General features: G+C 35.4%; 1 long non-coding RNA gene across 3 annotated transcripts; it reads left to right on the forward strand.

The window, feature by feature from the left end:
* The first annotated feature begins 18,418 nt into the window (after window positions 1-18,418).
* Window positions 18,419-21,965, forward strand: LOC129924603 (uncharacterized). Of its 3 annotated transcripts, XR_008776603.1 has the most exons (5): window positions 18,419-18,599; window positions 18,988-19,202; window positions 20,409-20,515; window positions 20,862-20,930; window positions 21,293-21,965. It is a non-coding gene; the product is annotated as an uncharacterized LOC129924603 (long non-coding RNA). The 3 variants fall into 3 exon arrangements; XR_008776604.1 differs by lacking the exon at window positions 18,419-18,599 and having other exon boundaries at window positions 18,741-19,202; window positions 20,862-20,935; XR_008776602.1 differs by lacking the exon at window positions 18,419-18,599 and having other exon boundaries at window positions 18,743-19,202.
* The last annotated feature ends 1,996 nt before the right edge of the window (window positions 21,966-23,961 follow it).

Genomic DNA, 23,961 nt, shown 5'->3' on the forward strand with positions numbered 1-23,961 from the left:
TATGTCTCAGACTAACACTGAGATATTCTCTTGTTGTGAAAAATAGACTTGAATTGACGTCACCTTCGTAAATGTTTTGCTACTCTAAGTGTGGCGCTTTCGTAAAAATAATCTTATACGAATAAAAATTACTAATATTACTCTATTTAATCATAACTTTTTTTTTTTCAAATCCAGTTATACACCATACTGTTGGCTCATGTATGCATTCTTTATTCTAACACCATACTGATGGCTCATGCATGCATTCTTTGTTCTAACACCATACTGATGGCTCATGTATGTATTCTTTATTCTAACACCATACTGATGGCTCATGTATGTATTCTTTATTCTAACACCATACTGATGGCTCATGTATGCATTCTTTGTTCTAACACCATACTGATGGCTCATGTATGCATTCTTTGTTCTAACACCATACTGATGGCTCATGCATGCATTCTTTATTCTAACACCATACTGATGGCTCATGTATGTATTCTTTATTCTAACACCATACTGATGGCTCATGTATGTATTCTTTATTCTAACACCATACTGATGGCTCATGTATGTATTCTTTATTCTAACACTATACTGATGTCTCATGTATGCATTCTTTGTTCTAACACCATACTGATGTCTCATGTATGCATTCTTTGTTCTAACACCATACTGATGGCTCATGCATGCATTCTTTATTCTAACACCATACTGATGGCTCATGCATGCATTCTTTATTCTAACACCATACTGATGGCTCGTGTATGTATTCTTTATTCTAACACCATACTGATGGCTCATGTATGCATTCTTTGTTCTAACACCATACTGATGGCTCATGCATGCATTCTTTTTTCTAACACCATACTGATGGCTCATGCATGCATTCTTTGTTCTAACACCATACTGATGGCTCATGCATGCATTCTTTGTTCTAACACCATACTGATGGCTCATGCATGCATTCTTTGTTCTAACACCATACTGATGGCTCATGCATGCATTCTTTGTTCTAACACCATACTGATGGCTCATGCATGCATTCTTTATTCTAACACCATACTGATGGCTCATGTATGCATTCTTTATTCTAACACCATACTGATGGCTCATGTATGTATTCTTTATTCTAACACCATACTGATGGCTCATGTATGTATTCTTTATTCTAACACCATACTGATGGCTCATGTATGCATTCTTTGTTCTAACACCATACTGATGGCTCATGTATGCATTCTTTGTTCTAACACCATACTGATGGCTCATGCATGCATTCTTTATTCTAACACCATACTGATGGCTCATGTATGTATTCTTTATTCTAACACCATACTGATGGCTCATGTATGTATTCTTTATTCTAACACCATACTGATGGCTCATGTATGTATTCTTTATTCTAACACCATACTGATGGCTCATGTATGCATTCTTTGTTCTAACACCATACTGATGTCTCATGTATGCATTCTTTGTTCTAACACCATACTGATGGCTCATGCATGCATTCTTTATTCTAACACCATACTGATGGCTCATGCATGCATTCTTTATTCTAACACCATACTGATGGCTCATGTATGTATTCTTTATTCTAACACCATACTGATGGCTCATGTATGCATTCTTTGTTCTAACACCATACTGATGGCTCATGCATGCATTCTTTTTTCTAACACCATACTGATGGCTCATGCATGCATTCTTTGTTCTAACACCATACTGATGGCTCATGCATGCATTCTTTGTTCTAACACCATACTGATGGCTCATGCATGCATTCTTTGTTCTAACACCATACTGATGGCTCATGTATGTATTCTTTATTCTAACACCATACTGATGGCTCATGTATGCATTCTTTATTCTAACACCATACTGATGGCTCATGTATGTATTCTTTGTTCTAACACCATACTGATGGCTCTTGCATGCATTCTTTATTCTAACACCATACTGATGGCTCATGCATGCATTCTTTATTCTAACACCATACTGATGGCTCATGCATGCATTCTTTATTCTAACACCATACTGATGGCTCATGCATGCATTCTTTATTCTAACACCATACTGATGGCTCATGTATGTATTCTTTATTCTAACACCATACTGATGGCTCATGTATGCATTCTTTGTTCTAACACCATACTGATGGCTCATGCATGCATTCTTTATTCTAACACCATACTGATGGCTCATGTATGCATTCTTTATTCTAACACCATACTGATGGCTCATGTATGTATTCTTTATTCTAACACCATACTGATGGCTCATGTATGTATTCTTTATTCTAACACCATACTGATGGCTCATGTATGCATTCTTTGTTCTAACACCATACTGATGGCTCATGCATGCATTCTTTATTCTAACACCATACTGATGGCTCATGTATGCATTCTTTATTCTAACACCATACTGATGGCTCATGTATGTATTCTTTATTCTAACACCATACTGATGGCTCATGTATGTATTCTTTGTTCTAACACCATACTGATGGCTCATGTATGTATTCTTTGTTCTAACACCATACTGATGTCTCATGTATGTATGGTGTGGCAAAATACTTGATAAGTTCTTTTTTTTTTCTAGCATGTTCTAGGCTATAAGAACAAAAAGAAATAGAAATGACTTGTGTTCAAGCTAGAGTACTCATATATAATATCTAGGTATTAAAAGTAATACGTTCACTATATGTTTTAAAATCAATCGAAAGAAAGAGGAAAGAAATAATTCACCTGGAATTGATTTCTTCTGGTCTTCACACCAGGTTCCCAGTCAGCAGTGAAATAGCGAATACTCAAAGTGTCTTAAGTGGAGCGGTGACCTTTTGATCTACTGGTCATCAAAGACAGAGACTAGTCTGTTAACTACTCTTCCAAGGACAAAGTAGGTCGTCTCAGAAAAAGACTTACTGGTCACTTGTTTGCTGAGGATTTCACATTTAACTTCCTAACCAGAAAACAGTGTCAATAAATGAAAACAAAAACTCACACGTTCTTTAATTAAATGTAGCCTACATATCTCTTGCAGGTCTTTTTGATCCGCATTTTCAGAGGCGTAGTTAGCAAAACGTGCGCCCGGTGCAAGAAACCTTAATGTTCCATGAACATCACACAGAAATATAGGCTTTTAAATCAAAAGTGTTTAATAATAATAGACCCCCCCCCCTTCGGAGCGCCTTCCAGCACACAGCTCCTCGTACAGAGGTCGTTTGTGAAGGCAATGGTGTGGTATGTCCCGCTTATCGAAATTGGGACTTTTTTCACTGTGGCATTGATACTGTTCATATTAGACAACTGTAGGATTTCAGTATCCTGTATGTGGTCAGGTCAATGAACCTTATGAATAGTCCTTAGACGGCGTAGTTGGAAGGAGTTTAGCTTTTGATGTGTTGGGAATATAAGGTCCAAGACTCTGATATACGCCTACACATTATTCTTATCATCTAATAAATTATTCATATAGCTAACTACTTTCGATACATTTTTAAACTTTACACAATGTCCTTGAGGACAGGTATAATTGGATGCCCATCATGTGAGAAATAATTTGTAGACCGGATTGTATAGAAATGCCCGGTTCCGATTTTGACACCCAGTCCGCCCCTGGTGGCACCCGAGTATAACCACATATCAAATCCCATCAGCCATTTTCTATTCTATACCAGCCATTTATTGAAATCATTTTCTTTCAGCGCGTGTGAGGAGCTTGACAGTGAACATTAATTAGCTCAGGGGTGGGCAAATTACGGCACGCGGGCCACATGCGGCCCTTCGGACTGTTGTATGCGGCCCGCGGTCACCTACAGATAATACATATAAAAAATAAAAATATTTTGAAAATAGATTATTTTAAATATCTATATAAATTATTGCTGTTTCTGATTATCACTTATGATATAGAGGTGAAACAAACATTGTCTTTACATGTCGTTCTAAAAAGCCGAAAGTAAACGAAGATTATTTTTATTTGCCATGTTCTAAAAACTTCCGTTTAAGATTATAACTCAGGCTACTTTTTTTCAATGCTTTGTGTTGAAAGTCATGGGTTAGCTGGGAACAAGATGGCAAGTGTAACAACTGATGGAGCCCATGTTTTGACAGACAAAAACAGTTGTTGTTTTTTTTCTAATAAATGAAAGAACATATCTCTACCATAGACTTTAAACAGAAACGTTTGCACAAAGCTGCATTGACTATCAATTGTATTATATATGACGCATATATAAGTAATAATCTTATCACAGGTAAGTATCACGACAGAGACAGTTCTGATGAGTACTTGGAGGTTAGGAAACAAAACATTCCGATGTTCGGTACCGCTGGTGTCTAGCATGGGAACGGTACTGAGAAGAAATGGAATCTCAAGAAAAAAAATTGTTATGTTCCTTAAAGAATATTGACTGTGACCCTGTTGCTAAGTGAGAAGCGTGGTCGAGAGGCTAAGTGTACTTGGCTTGGCTACCTATGAAGGTAAGAAGGGGTGCTCTATGATTTGATAGAGACAAGTTCGAGGTTCGACATCCAACTCGGGCAGAGTTGTGTTTACTGAGCACCTGAAGGCAGCACAAAAATCTTCTCCTAGATACCCCCTCCCCCCACTGGTCCACAACTGAGATTGGATCAAAGCGCTCTGAGCATGCTATAAGCATGAAAGTAGCGCTATATAAAAGCCATAATTTATTTTAATATTTCTAATGAGGAGTTGAAAACAGACCTGGACACTGACTGCTATAAGCATGAAAGTAGCGCTATATAAAAGCCATAATTTATTTTAATATTTGTAATGAAGAGTTGAAGACAGACTTTATGTTTTTCATCGGAACTATGCTTGTTAAATCTTTTAAAACAAAGCTTTCCATTCCTCCAGGCAAGCAAGTGAAAACAGATTTTGTTATTTTGTCTTTGCTGAAAGGTAAAACTATTTCTAATAAAATGTCTGAAAAGTACAAGACTTAATTGAATTCTTTGATTGTGGAAGTTTTAAAGCAAATTTTAAGACGTCAAGAACTTTGGATCAGTTTTCTACACCCCCAGTTCACCATTTAAAGCAGAAGCTGATTCAGCTCTAGAGGACATACCTCAGTGTAGATTATGAACTGAAAGAGAAGTTCTATTCAGTTATTCTGTAATAAACAAGTGTAGGAACAGGTCAATGCTGTCTGACTATAATTTGACAGCAGTCACAAGGATAACTCGTAAGCTAGTTCCACAATTCTGGAAAATTATGCACGAGTGTAAACAGTTATACACTTCAAATTAAGTACAACTGTTCATTTGTGGTGAAATTGTGAGATGTAAACAGACGATAACAAAATAAAAAGAAATAATCGTAAAATGAGTTTCAGAAATACCCACTTCCCTCTATTGGGAGTATATAAAATTAATGTAAATGTATAACACATTATAAATGTGAATTAAAAAACATTATACACAGTTAGCTAGCGTATTTTATTAAGTTGAAAGTACATTATATATATATATATATATATATATATATATATATATATATATGCGGCCCTCCATTCCCAAAATGTTTGTAATGTGGCCCTCGATAGGAAAAGGTTGCCCACCCCTGAATTAGCTGATAGGAAGTAAACTTGTTTCACTACCATACTTCCTCTCTCTTCCGCTCTTCTTCTCTCCCTTTCTCTTCATTCCCTGTCTCTCGCTCTTCCTCCTTCTGATGTCACTGATTCAGATGGAAGATGTGATCTACATCATTAGTGGATTCCATTCAGTTGAATCCCACAAAATTACTAGTGACTGAGTTGTTCACCTGGGAAGTTATTAAATCAACTACCAATTGGCTTATTTTGCAATAAATAATTGTGCATACTCCTTGTGCCACATTGACCACTACAATAAGTCACTTGGTATGGATCATGACACGAACGCCTTATAACAGTTTCGCTACTAGCCACGTTCCCACCTTCACCAAACGCAGTCATTTCGCGCGTTACCTTCTAAATTCTAAACCAATATCACCCGGTACCCATTGTAGACCAACAATCTAAATGTCTTATCTTCAAGTCCACCAGCTCGACCTAACTGGCACAAAGTGCGAACCTGACAGCAGACGGCTTCCGGAAGAGTGCAGGGATAGATATTTGAGGTCAACATTAATCATACACCGCCATATTGCCTTTCCCTAAATAACAAGCCACGCTCCGTGGCAAGAAGTAAATTTATCTCTGCTGTTAAACCAACCTTTAATCCGTTCTTGTATTTTTGTTGTGTCCGATCCTGGCCATGTATATTCCCCAACATAGATCATATCTTTCAGGAAATATTGAGGGCACAATAAAAGCAAATAAATCTATCTCTAGAATCTAGAAGACCTCTTCTTGTGAGTCTTTTCAATATACTAGATAGATAAGCTTTTGCTGACCTCTAGTTGGATACGATTTCGTCAATAACTGATGGTTTGAGTGTTAATGTCGTGTGGAAAGCCCCAGCTACAGCCGGTTCAGCTGTGGAAGTCCAGCGCTCGGACCAAACTCAGTGTAACATTAACTTTTTTTTTTCGGTTAATTTTCATCCCCCTCCCATAAGTTCAGCGACAGAGTATATAGGTCACAGCTGAATCTGTTTGCCACGTGTAATAATGAAGACTTTTTTAATCTTCACACTCGAAGACGATGATTTTGTTTAAAAATCTCTTCATGTAATAGTTGAAACCCTTGCTCACTCAGCGGTTATTCTCCCACCTGAGGGTTCTGAAAGATTTCACTCAAGTTATTAGTCTACTTACCTTATACCTTTGACAACACCTTTTACGTTTGTTAATGATCAGAAGACAACTTTCCCAAATATGTATTTCTTCATGTTTCGTACAATACGTTTTGGTATAGATATAGCCTATGTTTATTGCTATGGTACTGGTATATAAAAATGTGTAAATTTTGATGCTATATATAAATACACGTGTGTAGCCTATATACCGGTATAGAAACAATAGCAGTGTGCAATAACAATGGCTGGATGACTGCTGCTTTGCAAAATAAATGGATTATTTTAAAAGTAAAACATAAAAATACATTTAAAAAAAAAACAAAGCTTTTACGTTGGATCAGTCAAGTAATTTAAATTTGCAATAAATCTAGGGAGTCTAGACCAACAACAATAAATCCGTGTGATTAGAAATATCTTTCCAATTGTTTTTGTTTAGCGCTATTTCATGCTTAAATCTTTCTCAATACTCTATCACTTATCTGGACCAGTTGGGAAAATGGGGGGGGGGGGGGAGAAAGGGATACTGGGTGAATTTTTACATTTGGGACTTCGACCAACAACCAGTTCCCTCCGTGTCTCGGTTTAGGGCAAGTCTCTTCATCTGTGACCAAATCTTTGCGGCTGCACCCTCTTTCACTTTCCTTGGGTGGTCAAGTGATTTTTAATCCATTCCTTGCTTAAACCTTCTTGTGTTAATATAGCAGGCATCGAAGTACGGCTACTTTTATCTTTTCTGAAAGCGAAAAATGTTATTTTTTTAATACTCAATTTTTACAACTATTTACTATTAATAGTAAAAATAAACAGCGAGAGACAGCGGGAAATAACTATTTTACCATATTTTAAACACATATAATAAACTTCGAAATAGTGATTTCCATAATAAAGATAATCATTCAACAGCTTCACCTATCCCCTTTAGTACGTTGGACTGTTGGGGCACCACACAAAATCTGTTAACCGTCTTTCTCCATTCCTCACTGTCCTTTGCCCTAGATAGAATTTCATTAATTGACAGACATGCCCATTCTTTGATGTTGTCTTCCCATCGCTTCTGTCTTCCTTCCTCTTCATCTTCTTCCTAGGAATAGATAACTGAAGGCAGGTCTTTGCGAGCCCCGAGGACCTTGCGAGCCCTGAGGACCTTGCGATGTGGCCATAGAGTTTGAGTGTACGCCTTTCGACAGTGGTTAGCAGATCAACGGAGAGTCCTATTGCTGTATTAATCCTGTTTCTAATCTCTTCATTCGTGATGCAGTATTTGTAAGTGACACCTCGAAGTTAACTAGGCCTACATCTTCATAGATATCAGTTCATTAAATACATATGTATATTAACAATGTAATAATAGGCTTAATAACATTAGTAAATCTCCGTATCCTGTGGTATCAAGTCGTTAGTCGAACAATCAATACAACAGTAGCGGCAACACTTTCGACACAAGCACGTATCTTCTTTAGGGTCAATTTTGAATTTGTGTTTCCAATTTCCATACACACTGTCTTTGTAACCGTGTTCTTTCTACTTTTGAATTTTGATCAACTTCTAAAAATAAAAATAAAAAATATCTTTTTTTTTTTAAGTTCTGTTTGCATAGGGCTATCAAATGTAAAAGGTTTTTCAAATTTAAAATAAAATAAAAGATAAAAGGAAGGAGTTCCATTCGGTAGACGGTGTTAAAATAAATTAGAAATCCATCTTAGTCTATAACCAAACAAAAATGGCACAGTCTAACAAAAGCAGATCTAGTTTTTGGTGGGTTTGTTTTTAAAATAGTATGTAGATAGGTCTTGTTATGTATTCTTTACATCCAATATGTCGATTTGTTCTGTTGATACAGAATAATATAATTGATGTGTATAGACATAGTTCTTTTCATATTAGTGCTATGTCGTATTTCACATAGTTCCCTGTTGAGAGATACAAGTTTATATTTTTAACTTGTCCATCATGGGACTGCTAGTAGGGCCTACTATATGTTATATAGATATATGCTTTCCACGCTAGACCTAGTACTGGATCTATCTAATTATGGCTAATTGAAAATCGGATTTTATTTATTTTCATTTCTTATTGCCCTGTTTATATTATGACAATTATGTAGTTTTGAGATGCCTTTAGAAGGAAGGCCCACTCTGTATATAATATGGGGACCTCAGTTCCTACTTTGTTTTTGTCGAGTCGAGCTCGTATTTTATGAGCCAAGCTCATAGTCATTGTATCTTATGTCTTTTGTTTGTGAGTCCAGCTCACTTGTTTTATGTCCATCTTATTTGATACGTTAAGTACATTTTATTTCATGTCTTTTGTGAGTCCAGCTCACTTTGTTTCATGGCGTTGATTTTTCCTATGCATTGAAACTATTTTATTTACAATGTTTATGTTTGCCTTTGGCAGGTTTTTAGTGTAGAATAAAGAGATTGAAATCGGCCTACGAGTTGTCATCGTCATATCATTTAGAGTTTAGTTTGTTCTGTGCCAAACCCACCACATATATATTGAGAGAGAGAGAGAGAGAGAGAGAGAGAGAGAGAGAGAGAGAGAGAGAGCTATGTAGTCTGTGATTGGTGGCTTTAATCTAAGCCTACATTGTTAGTTCTACTACAAATGTATGTTCAAAACACGCTGACCATGTTCATTTGATTTTAATGACGTCAGACAGTCACGATGTTGTTTTGCTATTTAGTGGGTTTAGGATTTAAATAATTCTATTACAATTCTAATTTTGGCCTTCACTGATTCAGACTTATGAATTTTTTTTTATTTATTTTTTGTTGTGTGTTCATGAATACGTTTTTATAGTTTTAACTCTAGACCTATACTCACACATTAAAATTCAATAGTCCTAAGTCCTTAATCTTCATAACATGATGCATGGAATGTTTCTTTTGTTAAAACGATATATGGGTCTTCTGAACTACTATTAGACCGTTACGGAACCTAAAACTATTTTGTTGTTTGTTTTTTACTTGCCCTGTAGCCTACTTATCCTAATTACAAGAGGAGAAAATAAATGATCGAAGCGGGGCAATCAGATCAATATAATTCACGATCAAATAGTTTTGTTCAGACTTTGTCTAAAATCCCGATACTACACTAGTACATTATTTAAAGGGTAATTTAATATTGCCAATCGGGCAGAAAGTTTCTATTACTCTTCAAGTCTCCACCTGATCAACAGATTGAATGTTAACAAGATTACAAATCGGCCCCCGAAGTGGTTGTGACAAGTCGGATTAAGATTTGGCCGTTTTGGGTGTCTAGGGGATTTTATAGTTTGAGAATCCTTACTTGCACATTTAAGCTACAAGCACAGCGTTATAATGCAGGCAACAAATACTATATTTAGATGTAAACTTATGTACAGTTTATTATACAAAATAAGATAATGAAAGGTGAAATGCTGTACAGTTGCTAGTATGGGATCTAGCGTATTTACATATATAGGACTATCATCATCAGATATTAGAACCAAGTGGTCTGAGTCTCATTAGGCTAGTTGCTTAGCTTTTGGTCCTGTGCTGCACTGGTGAGACGGGTGTGGCTGGTACTGATGCTGTCTGCTGGTGGGCTGGCGTAGTGGATCCAGGCTCCGGGTGCAGTCCAACTTGTATGGTTGCAGAGCTAAGCTGCGTCTACCAATCAGTTAAGCCAGTGACGGGTCTGTGGCTAGCGTTGTTACTTGGACTCTTGAAGGATGAGTAGGACTGATGTCTGCAGATCTGGTGTCCGCAAATCTGTTATCAGCTTTAGGTTGCTAAGATTTCAGGCGGATGTAGCCTATAGATAAAAGCTGCAACGATATGATGTATGCGTCGGTTTAGCCATAATGATAACACTGGGAGGTAGATGCCTTTCCGTGAAGGACATCTTCAGACTGATGTATAGAAACTATAAGCTAGTTTCATAATTGTCAAAGGGACCTAACAAATGAATATAGTGTCCCATCCAGGGAGATAACAATAATAATGGGGACTCCCATAAAGGGAAATAACAAACAGTAACAAGTGATATATGATAAGTAATATATGTGACGCTCACCAATCACGGTGAATGGCAAGTACATACATCACTAAGATAAATGAGATGAAAGGGGAAGGAGAGATCAACGTCTGATACTCGCCCATGTTCCCACATAAGTAAACATAGAGCATAAGTAGATACATACTCAGTAATAAGACATGTTTACAGAAATGCTTTGATAACTCCCTGCCAAGGAATTAATGATAATATATTAAGAGCTCGTGCCGAGCGCTAATATATCAGAGTTAAATTAATAATAGTTAAAGAGCTAAATACATCTGGTAAGAATTGTTAATAGACTCTAGTCCAGATGGTTTGAACATTTAGCCACAAAGTCATGAAAAAAAAAAAAGTAAACAGTAATCTACTTACATTATCCATGATAAGAATGCACAAATAGGTACACAAATAATGTAGTAATAAATGCACAAATATATATATATACATTACTAAGTAAAATGGTTCTCAAGCACTTTACTAAGTTACATACCACCAATCCAAAGTGAAATAAGGGAATGAAAATGGTCTAGAGCTCAAGCAAGAGATAGATGTGCTCCCTGTGGGCTCTCCAGCGTGAATGAGATCGGACGATGAAGTTTGTCCATATACACGTGGATAGAAAAAGGGGGGGGGAGGGTGAGTGGCGGGAGATAAACGCAAAGGTGGTCTAGACTATCTGGCGTCTTTGACAAGGAGATCCTCGCTTGACCGTGACGGCGTTTCCGGGAGATAGACACCGCGTGAAGGCGCGAGTTGAAAGTCCAGGGAGTTCGCCAGGTGGTCAGAGGATAGAAAGGAGGGGGTGGGGTATCAGAGCTCGGCTGGATCAAAGGAGATTATACCTTGATAATGGCTTTGCGCTAGACAAACGGGGAGACCGCCGCCCGAGGTGTCGAGTTGAATGGCCCCTTTGAATTGACCAGCCGCTCCCCACAAGAGGGGGGGGGGGTCAACGGATGTTTGCCAAGATAGGAAAAGGGGAGCGTACTCATGTCAAGAGTCTAGTGTGGCACGTGTCAAGGTGGGGATAGTAAAATGTGACATCGCTGCCAAAGGGGGTGGGGTTTGATTGGAGGGGTGGTGGCTGTGTTTTTAGCGCTTGATCGCTAAATTAGTGCATTTGATGATTAAAAGCGAGTAAATAAATTAATTAATTGCTTAGACCTGAGTGATATCTTGAGTGAGCTAATACGGTTCGTCACAGTGGTCCACCCAGGCAGGCTTCAATATTTTCAGAAAGAACATCCAAATGAAATTATATCAAAGACAAATGAGAGAAAAGAATGGAGAAAGAAGGTTGACAGATCTTGTGTAGTGCCCCAACGGTACAGCTGATCAAAGGATAGGTGCAAGTGAATGCAAAGTTAGATGTGAACCTGGCCTAACTAGTTCCTCTTTCAGACCTTGTGGTCTATAGGGCAGATGATGTAAAGTTCATCTGTTTTTGTGGCCTACGGTTAACGAGGGTGTCATGTAGCCAGCACAACGACCAACCGCCTTTACTCTTCCCCAACTAATATCAGGTACCCATTGGAGCTGGGTTGACTCAGAGGCGCCTAAGAATTCCGAAGTAAAAAATCCCAGTCTTTACCATGATTCGAACCCGGTGCCCTAGGTTCGAAAGCCAAGCGCTTTACCGCTCAGCTACCGCGCCTCTCCTGGCATAACTGAAGTCTTATAATTGATGTAATTTTTTGAAAAGGCTCAATCTCTTTTTCTTTTTTGTTTTTCGGCGTAAACACTGCCTGCTACACAAGTAAATATCGGTATCACACTAGTAGGCTACTGAGCAGACTATGACTTTGGACTCCAGGATCCGTACAGGAGAGAGACAGAGACAGACAAAGTCCACAGTAGCCAAGTATTAATGTCTTAGTAATTGCTATATTCTAGTTTTTAAATCACATAGGTTAAAGAAAACACTTTATAATATTATTATTACTATTTTTTTTTGTAATAACTTAAGTGGGGCATTTCAACGAGGCACACACATGTTTATTTACACGACATCACAGGTACACAAAACAACATCTTTCTTAGGCACAATCTTTTCACTTCGGCTCTCAACTTGGGCGGAAATCGTTCTCCTCTCTTCCTAATGTTGACATCCTTCTCAGTCTAGTTTATTACAGTGCGTACCTTCTAGCTTAGATGGCGGTGCGCATGGCAGAGATTTAACAATATTATAGACCCTTCTGTCGTGTGATACGTAGGCTAACGTGATATATTAATAACCATCAACTTACTTCTTTTTAATTATGTTCAATGTTGTTTGGTTAACTCCTAGTTCTCTATCATTATATCAATTTTAAATACAAATTTGTAACCGGATTCGGAGATGATAATTAATAAAATTATTGACTATTGTGCTTCTTTAGTTTATGGTCATCTCTGATCTTAGTTTTATACATTGGTATATTTTAAAGTAGTAAGAACCACTCTAACCATCAAAAGCTGGTATCAAATTCTTGACAGAAAACGCAAAATCTCTTTTGTAATCTTGTAGGTTAGGCTTTCAAACCGATAACAAACAAACTTCGAATGGATGGTTTTGAGGTCATACGATGAGAATGTGTGTGGGCATTGGCATCCTATTGGTTTCAAATCAACCACGGCAGGAAAAGAAAAATACCAACAATTAAACTACGAATGGATGGTTTTGATGTCATACGATGAGAATGTGTCGGCATTGGCATCGTATTGGTTTCAAAATCAACCACGGCAGGAAAAGAAAAAAAAAAACAATTAAACTACGAATGAATGGTTTTGATGTCATACGATGAGAATGTGTCGGCATTGGCATCGTATTGGTTTCAAAATCAACCACGGCAGGAAAAGAAAAAAAAAAACAATTAAACTACGAATGAATGGTTTTGAGGTCAAACGATGAGAATGTGTCGGCATTGGCATCGTATTGGTTTCAAAATCAACCACGGCAGGAAAAGAAATAAAAAACAATTAAACTCTGAATGTATGGTTTTGAGGTCATACGATGAGAATGTGTCGGCATTGGCATCGTATTGGTTTCAAAATCAACCACGGCAGGAAAAGAAAAAAAAATTATTAAACTTGGAATGGATGGTTTTGAGGTCATACGATGAGAATGTGTCGGCATTGGCATCGTATTGGTTTCTAAATCAACCACTGCTGGAATTCGATTTCGGAATAATTGAAATCGGCACTCGCTGAACCTCCCAGAAAACATTTAACATCTTTATTTAATTTATTATTGATAAAAATTGTTTAGTATAGGAAACGAACCCAGGACTTGTGTGTAATTAGCGAGACACTCAACAACCAGTTTTTTAAATCTGTGCAGCATTTTTTTTTTCGAAATAAATGAATCAGTTTTATGTCTTTTATACAACCTAGATATACATGTTTCTAAAATGTTGGTTATAGAATGTACTTTATTTCTTTTCTATTCTGAAATCAAATCTGAGTTAGTGATTTGCCAATTTTTACTCTATGGCCTCATGACCAATCAACCCGCTGTCACGCGCCCCTTCCCCCATCCCACCCTCGAGGTGCTGTCGGCGATAACGTTTAGGAGCTTATCGTGTAGGACAAAAGGTTGGTTGCCACCTACAGCTAACCAGTTCCTCCTGCCCGAGGGAGAAGGAAAACTCAGAATTCAAACCTCTGCTGCCTTTAGATAAATATGATTTTTAGATCAAGACATACTTGATATGAAATACAGTCGTTTGTCGGCGCTATTTTAAAGACAGCATTTTGTCAGCGCTACTTTGTCATACGAAATTTTGGCATGTAACTCAATTTCAGTTAGGCCTATGTGTGCTTCTAAAAACATGATTTATTCTAGGCCGTGCTATTTATTATTCAAGTCTCTTCTTGTGCGTCCATCCTAGGTATGAGGGTGAAGAGAATCACATAATGTTGCTGTCTCTTTGTTTAGTCTAAAACTATAAAATCATATAGGTAATGTTCACGTCGGATCTATTCAGACAAGAGTTAGCAGGCAAGATCTTTTGCTTTGATTGTAAATTATCGCAGCAGGGCCGGATTTAAGGGAAGGCAGAATAGAGACTCTTTGAATAGAAGACTCGACGACCATTTTCCCTGTAAATAAACGTTTAGACGATTTACTAAAGCGATATCCAGTTCTTTTAAGAGCGTCTGAAAAGCTGTGCAGACTGGCATGTGTGTTATAACTCTTGATTGGAGCATAACAAGTAATCAAATGTGATAGCAGCCTGGGTGATAGCAAAATTAGAGTATGAATTAGACATATTAAGGGACCATAAAGACAGAACGGCTCGAGTTAAATAGGAGATGGCATAAACACGGATTGGTGTTGGATCTAATTAATGTTGAAAATCAAGTGCTAGTGCTTTTTTTGACTGAATTAGAGACAATATTATAAGGGCACATTCTTAAAAGCATGGGATTAAACGATATTATTAATTAATATCTATTCTTATAAGATACATTTGGAAGTAGTCCTGATATGTAAGCATGTGGTTTAAATATTGAACTATTAGTGTTATGTTAAATTTAATTTATGTGACGGCCAGAGACGGTAGATCTATTCGGCGTAAACACTGCCTGCTACACAAGTAAATATCGGTATCACACTAGTAGGCTACTGAGCAGACTATGACTTTGGACTCCAGGATCCGTACAGGAGAGAGACAGAGACAGACAAAGTCCACAGTAGCCAAGTATTAATGTCTTAGTAATTGCTATATTCTAGTTTTTAAATCACATAGGTTAAAGAAAACACTTTATAATATTATTATTACTATTTTTTTTTGTAATAACTTAAGTGGGGCATTTCAACGAGGCACACACATGTTTATTTACACGACATCACAGGTACACAAAACAACATCTTTCTTAGGCACAATCTTTTCACTTCGGCTCTCAACTTGGGCGGAAATCGTTCTCCTCTCTTCCTAATGTTGACATCCTTCTCAGTCTAGTTCATTACAGTGCGTACCTTCTAGCTTAGATGGCGGTGCGCATGGCAGAGTTATAACAATATTATAGACCCTTCTGTCGTGTGATACGTAGGCTAACCATGGAACTATACTAATGGAACACCAGCTTCGAGATTTTATGATCAGAGTGCCGTCGCGCATCTTTTTTCGCGCACCATACCATTTTGAAAAATCGATGAGGATGCCAAAGAAGAAATTTACTCCGAGAGCCACTTGGATTGACCTTCATTGAGAGTAAAACTTCCCCACACTATATTTTATTAGATCTGTAAAAACTTTATCCATTTTCTGACTATCTGATAAAATAGATACAATTTCCCTGAATAATGGATCGTCACAAAAGATTTTTTTTTAAGGCCACTTCATTAAAATAGGTGTTTCCAGTACTTCCTCATTTGGGTATTTTACACAAAATCTGGATTTTTTTTTTATGTACATGTCATTTTTATCATCTTTCCCGCGCAACCAAACCATCCACTTTTTCCGGTCACCAATGTTCTTAACAAGATATCAAGAGAGAGGCTGGTCCATTATTTGCGTAGTCCAGCCAGCTTTATTTTTGACAACCTTTTTTCGTTCTCTCTCATGAAGGATATGTTTTGAAAATTAGTCTTACAAATGTGAGCGTGCGACCCCAGGTCTATTTGTTATCTATTTTTATCTGTATTTCGATCTGTTTACTTTATATAGGCCAGGCTAGAATAATTTAATTTAGTGTCTTTTCTTCTTGCATAGGTCAGTGCTGTGTGTTTGTAGTTTCCGCTATTTATAACGTCTGCTAGTTTTAGTCTTTTTCTGTTATTTGTTTTTTACTCGTAGTGGAAAAGTAGTTTTAAAAATAGTTAACTAGCCCTAGAGTTGTTGGCACTGTTTCCATTTCTTTGTCCCTGATTAGTTCTATGTATTTTTGTCTTTAGCGCTTAGGTTAGGTTAGTAGTTATTTTCTAATTTCAGTCTAAGTGTAAGTCTAGAAGCTGTATAGGGTCCCTGTATGAGTTTAGAATAGAAATATCTTTCTTCTTCCTTTTTGTATTTTTGTAAGATTTAAATTTTAAGGTTCTCTTTTTTATGCTGTTTAATTTGGTATATAATGTTGTGTAGTCCGTGTCTTTAGTAATTTTCTAGATTTTATTATAGCGTACGGCTAGGTACAAATTAGGGGAATCAGTAGTCCAGCTTAGTTTTAGGTAATTAGCGTGACGTCATGCTCTCCGATATGTTCGCGCTGACCAGTTATAGCTAGCTCCAGAACCACGTTGAGCCCTCTTTTGTCTTGACCAGTGGTCAGTGCCGACAGTAGTGCCGGTGTAGAGTTAATTGTGTGTAGTGTAATTTCAGCTGGGACCGCCTGTAAGTCGAGAGAATGTTTTATTCCTTTTTCTTTTTATTTTATTAGCTTAGATTTATATTGATTATTTCTAGATTAATTGTTATAATCTAGATTTGGATGGATTGGGGCCGCACCCCAGTTCTGTCTAATTTCATTGGCCATTTTCTAGACTGTGCCGGAAACTCATTAACCTGGGTGGCTTAACCTGCAGCCATCTTGAATTAATACATATATATTTTTTCTTTATTTCTTTATTTTATTTGTAGATATTATATTATATTCTTATGTATGTTTATTTTTATTAGTGATTTTTTTGGTAGTTTCTGAAGCGTAGTTGGCAGATAATATTATTTTTAATTTTGTTGTACTTTTATGTACAAGATGGCGGCTGGCATAAACCGGCTCATTAACCTAGATCTAGATCTAATGTGTATTGTTGTGACTTTTATCTGATGTTATCTAGATCTGTTTATTGTCTACCCAGCCTGTGTGGGTTGTGGCGTAGACTTGACCTAAATTCTGTGGCTTTTACTAGCTACATGGAGGCTAATTACTAATATGTAATTACTTCATGTCTCTAGTCTAGGTCGGTTTGTGTACTAGACTAGACATCTACTGATCTAGGTCTAGTCTAGCTTTTTACTATTTTTTAACATTTTTATGTATTGATTTTTGCAGGCTATCCTTACTGCCATTAGTCTGCCATCGCCTCCCTGTACTTTTTTTTGTTATATTTATTAATTCTAAGCTTAGGTCTAGGGTAGTTATAGTTAGATAGTTGGTTTGGTTAGTCTGTTAGTGTTTGTAGATTTAGAGGGTTTTAGTTAGATGCTGAGTTCAGTTGTAGTGTTAGTGTAGCTCTATATGTTATATTTTATTATTGATTTATTTGTGTATGTAAATAAAGTTTCTTTTGTTTTATTTATCCTAAAGTAAAAGTTTCGTTATTGCTTTCTTTTAGTTAGCTAGATTAGTTTAGTTTAGTTTAATTGTGCTGTCTGGTTGCTTAGGCGACTCTAGCCCCTTGGTCGCAGACCGAGGTGCACAGATTGGGCCCACCCAGTAGAGCTACCACCTGCCTACTGTTACAAATGAATTTAATGTTGAGCAGCAGAAGAGAATAGGCCACCACAGCTCGCGCCTGCCTGACCTGCTCACACAAAATACAATTCGAAACCAACTCATGCAGTTATCGTCTTTTCACAGTATTGAGGAGTCATCCTTTTTGCTAGCCAGAGTGTTAATTGGCAAAAGTGAAAAATTCATTTTCTTTAATTTTTTAAAGTAAATATTCATAACTATATCTTTTATATATATATATTAATATATTTTTAAAATAATAATCTTTTATATAGACATGCTTTAATAGATCTAATAAATGATTAACTCGGACCTACCAATATGGGTATATAAATACTTAAATCTGGGTATTTAAAATTTCGAATGCGAATTTTAAAAAAACCGAACTTATATTGATCTAGATCTCTTGTATAATATCTAGAATAATATAGATCTACAACACCTAGGCCTAGACTAAAGTTAAAGACTAAGGTCTAGATTTATTTAACGTTTAAAAAAAAATCAATAGATCTAATATAGACAGTCATGAGATCCACTCTATTTTATCTAGATCTAGACTATTCTAGACCATACATGAGATCAATAATTGTCAATATGAATATTTATAGATCTAGCCAAATCTAGTGACTCTAGTCTAGATTCTAGATCTATCGATCATCTATGATCTAGTCTGTCTATAGCTATACTTACTATTATACACTTTTACAGTATATGAGTATACTCATACGAGTCATACTGGCTATACTATAGTATAGACACTATAGTTAGTATAGTTAATACTTTTTAATAGTAGATCTATAATCTATCAATTCTATCTAAATTATTCTAAATCTAGACTTCACTTTCACATCACATTCAGTCATTCACACGATTATTGATACAGACAGTGAATGAAACGAATGCAGTGGTTATACTGATTATACTTAAAGTGACGATACTACTTATAGATCTACCAGTTGATAAACACCATCATCATAGATAATAATCTACATCTATAATCATAGTGCCCTTTATTTAGTCAATATAGTCAAGTCAAGGTAGTGGAACGTAAACTCGAAGGTTTAATACAATATGGTATGAGTAGAGTCTATGAGTTACTATAAGATCTAATTATTTTGTTACTTTGTATGTGACAGTATGTCAATGTCTCAATTAAAATAATTAATATCACCAGCCATATCATTTTAAATATTTAAAAAGTAGACATAGATTTTTATTATATTATAAATAGATAGATTAGATCTACATATAATTTTACAAACTTTAGAAATGATTGATTTTATTTTTTTATTGATAAGCCTTCTAGACTAGATCTAGCATCTCTAGCTAGACTCTAACATGTAGATTGTAGATCTTTGAATTGTATCGATATTCACCTTCCTAAATTGTCTCTAAAGTCTATAGCTGATTTGAGAGGCCCAACGAGGCAAGACGAGTCTATTAGTACTCTGTCTCTTGATCTATCTACTAGGCCTACTAAGCTAGTACATTAGCCATAGTGTAGTCAAATCTTGACAACTAGTCTTCTAGATCTAAGCTTCTAGAATAATTAGATCTAGATCCAGTTTAGATTTAGAGTATAAACGTTTTTAGTACCTAAAATACTATATCTACTGATCTAAATTCTAGATATATAGATCCAGTTCAGATTAGGATATAAAAATATTCCACTAGCTAAAATTCTAAATCTACTGATCTATACTTAATATGTTAGATATTATATGACATCTATCTACAAAAATTATTATTAAGATATAATTATAGATTCTAGACTAGTTATATATGTACATAAAATATATAAATAAAAGATAAAATTTATGCAGGCCTAGGTCCCATAAATTTATAATTGATCCAGATCTATCAGTAAAAGTTACCTTCGATTGGCAGTTTTACCCAATCTAATCTATACAAGACAATTTATAATCCATGCCTTGCCTACACCCCATATATATATATTAGTTTCCATTCCATGCCAGACCCATGAGTTCATGAAATAATAAATGATGTGGTGTCAAGTTGGATCTATCCCCTGAAATTCAGTACTTTAATATAAAACATATCTAGTTAATTATTTGCTGACACTCTGATAAACTTGGACTTGTGTGATACATATATGTTTCTTATCAGATTTAATTAATGAAGTTTTGGTGCATTTTAACCAGTAATAAGGCTACAAAAGTAGCATCAGGTGTATTCTAACCATTGGTATTTTTCCTGGCAACATTTCTATTCTAGTCTGTGATAAATTATAAATAAAAAAAAATGTTTGTAATGTTTCAGTTATTAACAAGTAGAACCATGGCAACCAGTTCTGATGATGTACCAGAATGGCTCAAGGATCATACTTATACTATTTCTACTCTCTGGGCATCCATTCAATATTTAATGTAAGTACTACTATACAATTTTTATTTTAGTTATCTAATAGATGTTTTATGAATTGTGCGATTTTCATGGTCAAGCAACATCCAAATATCTGGGATGGAATTTAACATTTTTCTCTAAGTTTTTTTTTTTTATTTATAACACTCTTAAGCACATTCATCTTTCATGAATGCCTAATATACCTTGGCTGTTGTGCAGGCCATTCCTTTACAATAAACTGTTAGATGAAATTAGGCAAAATTGTCTGATAATTTGTATGTTTGATACGTTTTCAATTTAATAATAATATTTTTTAATTGTAATGTTTTCAAAAGAAATTAACCAATATGCCTAATTGTATAATTACAGTTATGTTTGGAAATGCAAGAAAAAGGCATGCATTCCTGAAAAGTCAATGATTGGTTGCACCTCTTAAAGGTAAGGTACTGCAATTTTTCCCGTGTACTTTTCTCATTAGCTGAAGTACTTGTATTTTTGAAAAACTAGTTTTCCATGAAAATGTAAATCATAATATATGTTATAGTTGCTTTTAGATTAGTTCAATGTGCATCAAATTAACTGAACATCTGCATTCACCTATAGTAATAATTCATAACTATTAAGGTCAGGGCCATGTCTACACATTAACGCAGTAGCTCCTTTTAGGTACAGACTATTTTTAGAATGGCAAAATTATATAACTATAATTAATAACATATATACTTTTAGCATGGTCAACACATATGTCACACGTATTTTTTAATTTTTTTAAAAATCCTTTTATTTATTTTTATAACTAGATAACTTTCTGTTATGAGAAAAGATGAGATTCTTGGACTCCTGCATAGCACCACCAGAAAGGAAAATCCCATCATGTTGCAAAATAAAAGTCTTGGACCAATTTTAATTTAAGATATATATATTAGACTGTAAGCTGTATTCATATTTATGTATATCCTGTCATTCAGCCAACAGGTTTGGATTTAGTATTTCTTTAAATCTGTTTGATATTGTACTTGAAAACTATTAATCTGAGCCCCATTAAAACAAGAGGGAGTGCAGTGGATGAGTGGTAAGGGAAATTTTACTTTTTTAAAATTAAAATAAGAATCTAACCAAAGTAAACATATAAAATATGGTGCATTCTCCTTAAAACTAAAACCTGGTGCAAAGGTTTAAAATGTTGGCAAAAAAAAAAAGCAACATCAATTAAATATTCTTAATTCCCTTGGCAAAACTTACTGAGAAGAACATGCATGTTGTTCCCTCATAAGTTTCTTGACAGAGGAAATCTTGTTTATATTAGATTTGAATTAAGCAAATTAAGAAAAAAATTAGAATCATTATTTCAAATGGTTGTATCTAAACCTTATGAATTATTTTTCAGTTATAAGTATATTGAAATGAATGGATAATTATGAAATTGTTAAATAATTGCTGCTATCATTCCATTGACTAAAGAACCATAATTTTTTTTTTTAATAAATTTCAAAATTAATTAATTAATTAATTTTCAAGCAGAGTTCACATACATCTTGAGTGAAATTTTTCTTTTTTTGACTAATGCTTCAATTTTATTGTATCATTAGTTTTTTATTTTTATTACCCAGAATATTTTAAAAATAAGTACACTATTTTCATGTAATATGTAACTTGGTATTCACACATCAAAATACACTATAATCTTTAGAGGCCATATAGATTTGTATAAATATAAATTAACTTGCTTAAATACATTGTAAATGTATATTGTTTGGATAAGAATAAAGTTTTTCTGTAGACAATTATTGTTCAAGATTTGTTGATGCTCCAGCTTAATAAATTATATACACAGGTCATTAGTTTTAACACACTACTGACACAAGAAAAACTGGTCGCCCCCACTTCCATTACATAGATGTAATAAAACGTGACCTCAAATCAGTGAACATGAATACTGACAATTGGGAAGACATAGCTTTAGACCGCAACAGATGGAGAGACAGTGACCAAGAAAGCTATGGACAGTGAAAGTACATAGGTCTCAGCTCAGGAAGAAAAACGTACAATCCAAAAAATGGCCAGCTCCTCTACCACCGAAGCAAAAACCACCTTAACCTGTGCTATCTGTGGATGGGAGTCTCTCTCCGAAATAGGGCTCCACAGCCACATGAGGAAGTGTGCTCTGAGATGAAACCTTAGCCTTTCTATTTCTACGACTGAAGGAGGCCAATGATGATGATACAGGTCATTAGTTTTAACACGTCTGATAATAAATGACAGTACAAGTTATTGAATGAAAATTTGTCATTATTTCAGGTGCTTTAGGCCTACATCAATGTGAGGTACCAGTACTTTGATTGATTGATTTAAAGCAACATTTTGAAATGAATAGTGTGTAGAATTGACAGTAAATACATTTAAGTGATGGGCTGTGATCTGCATGAATTGAATTTGTGTTTTTGATCTTTACTTCAAGTAAATGTTAATGAACAATTAATTTTTAATGAATAAATAATTTAAAAATAAATACAAAGAAACCATAAACATCTACTTTATTTTAATTTTTTTTTTTCATCAGAACAGAATTTCCAACTTTGCATTCTTAAAATAAAATATAATTTATTTAGAGTAGAGTCAGAACACAAAATCATAGTTATGAAATTAAGTAAATTAAGCTAAGCTGTGATCTTATAAACATTTGTATATAGACTACACACAATTTAATTATTATTTTTCATCAAATTGCAGTAACTAGTACATGTACTTATGCATATTTGACAATAAAAAACCTTAGTCAATGAAATAGTAATACTAGTAAATGAGATAAAAGTAAACTAAATATCATCAATGCTATTGAAGCCACACTTGTTTCTTTTTATCTTGTTTGGTGGACTGCAATTAAAGTTGCTATTAATTTTACTGATTGTCTTAGCTGAAATGCCAGTGTCGTCTCTTTGAATCCTAAGCTTATTTTCTTGGTTACTGGAAGTCCAGATGTTTGGAGTTTCATTTTAAACACCTATATATTCCGAAATGGCCTTCCGATAGGCAAAACCTATTTGCCTAACATGTCATATGCACATAAAGAGGTACCACAGAAATGCTTTAAAGACAAGCTTAGGCGCCAACTTGATTTAACTGACATAGAATAAGAGAGCACCTCGTTGCATACAGCTTCAGAGCGAGACAGCTGGAGGTCACTTACAAAGGTGTGGTATACACCAATGAAAATTAATTGCCGAGGGTAGACGGCAAAAAGTAAAAAAAACAACTGATTCTACCACAGGTGGACAATGGTTATGCCTGTGCTCAGTGTGGCATAATATGTAGGTCACAGCTGGGGCTGAGTAGCCACTGGAAACATAGCATTCCTCATAAGTCTTCGGAATCAAAGACAAGCCTATCATTTTTGTAGAATAGTTTGTAGCTTCTGTAAATGCATGAAATGCCGTCACAAATGACACAAGTCCTCTGTGAGTTTGATCAT

The sequence above is a fragment of the Biomphalaria glabrata genome, chromosome 2 (genome assembly GCF_947242115.1).
Source record: "Biomphalaria glabrata chromosome 2, xgBioGlab47.1, whole genome shotgun sequence".
Lineage (NCBI taxonomy): Eukaryota > Metazoa > Mollusca > Gastropoda > Planorbidae > Biomphalaria > Biomphalaria glabrata.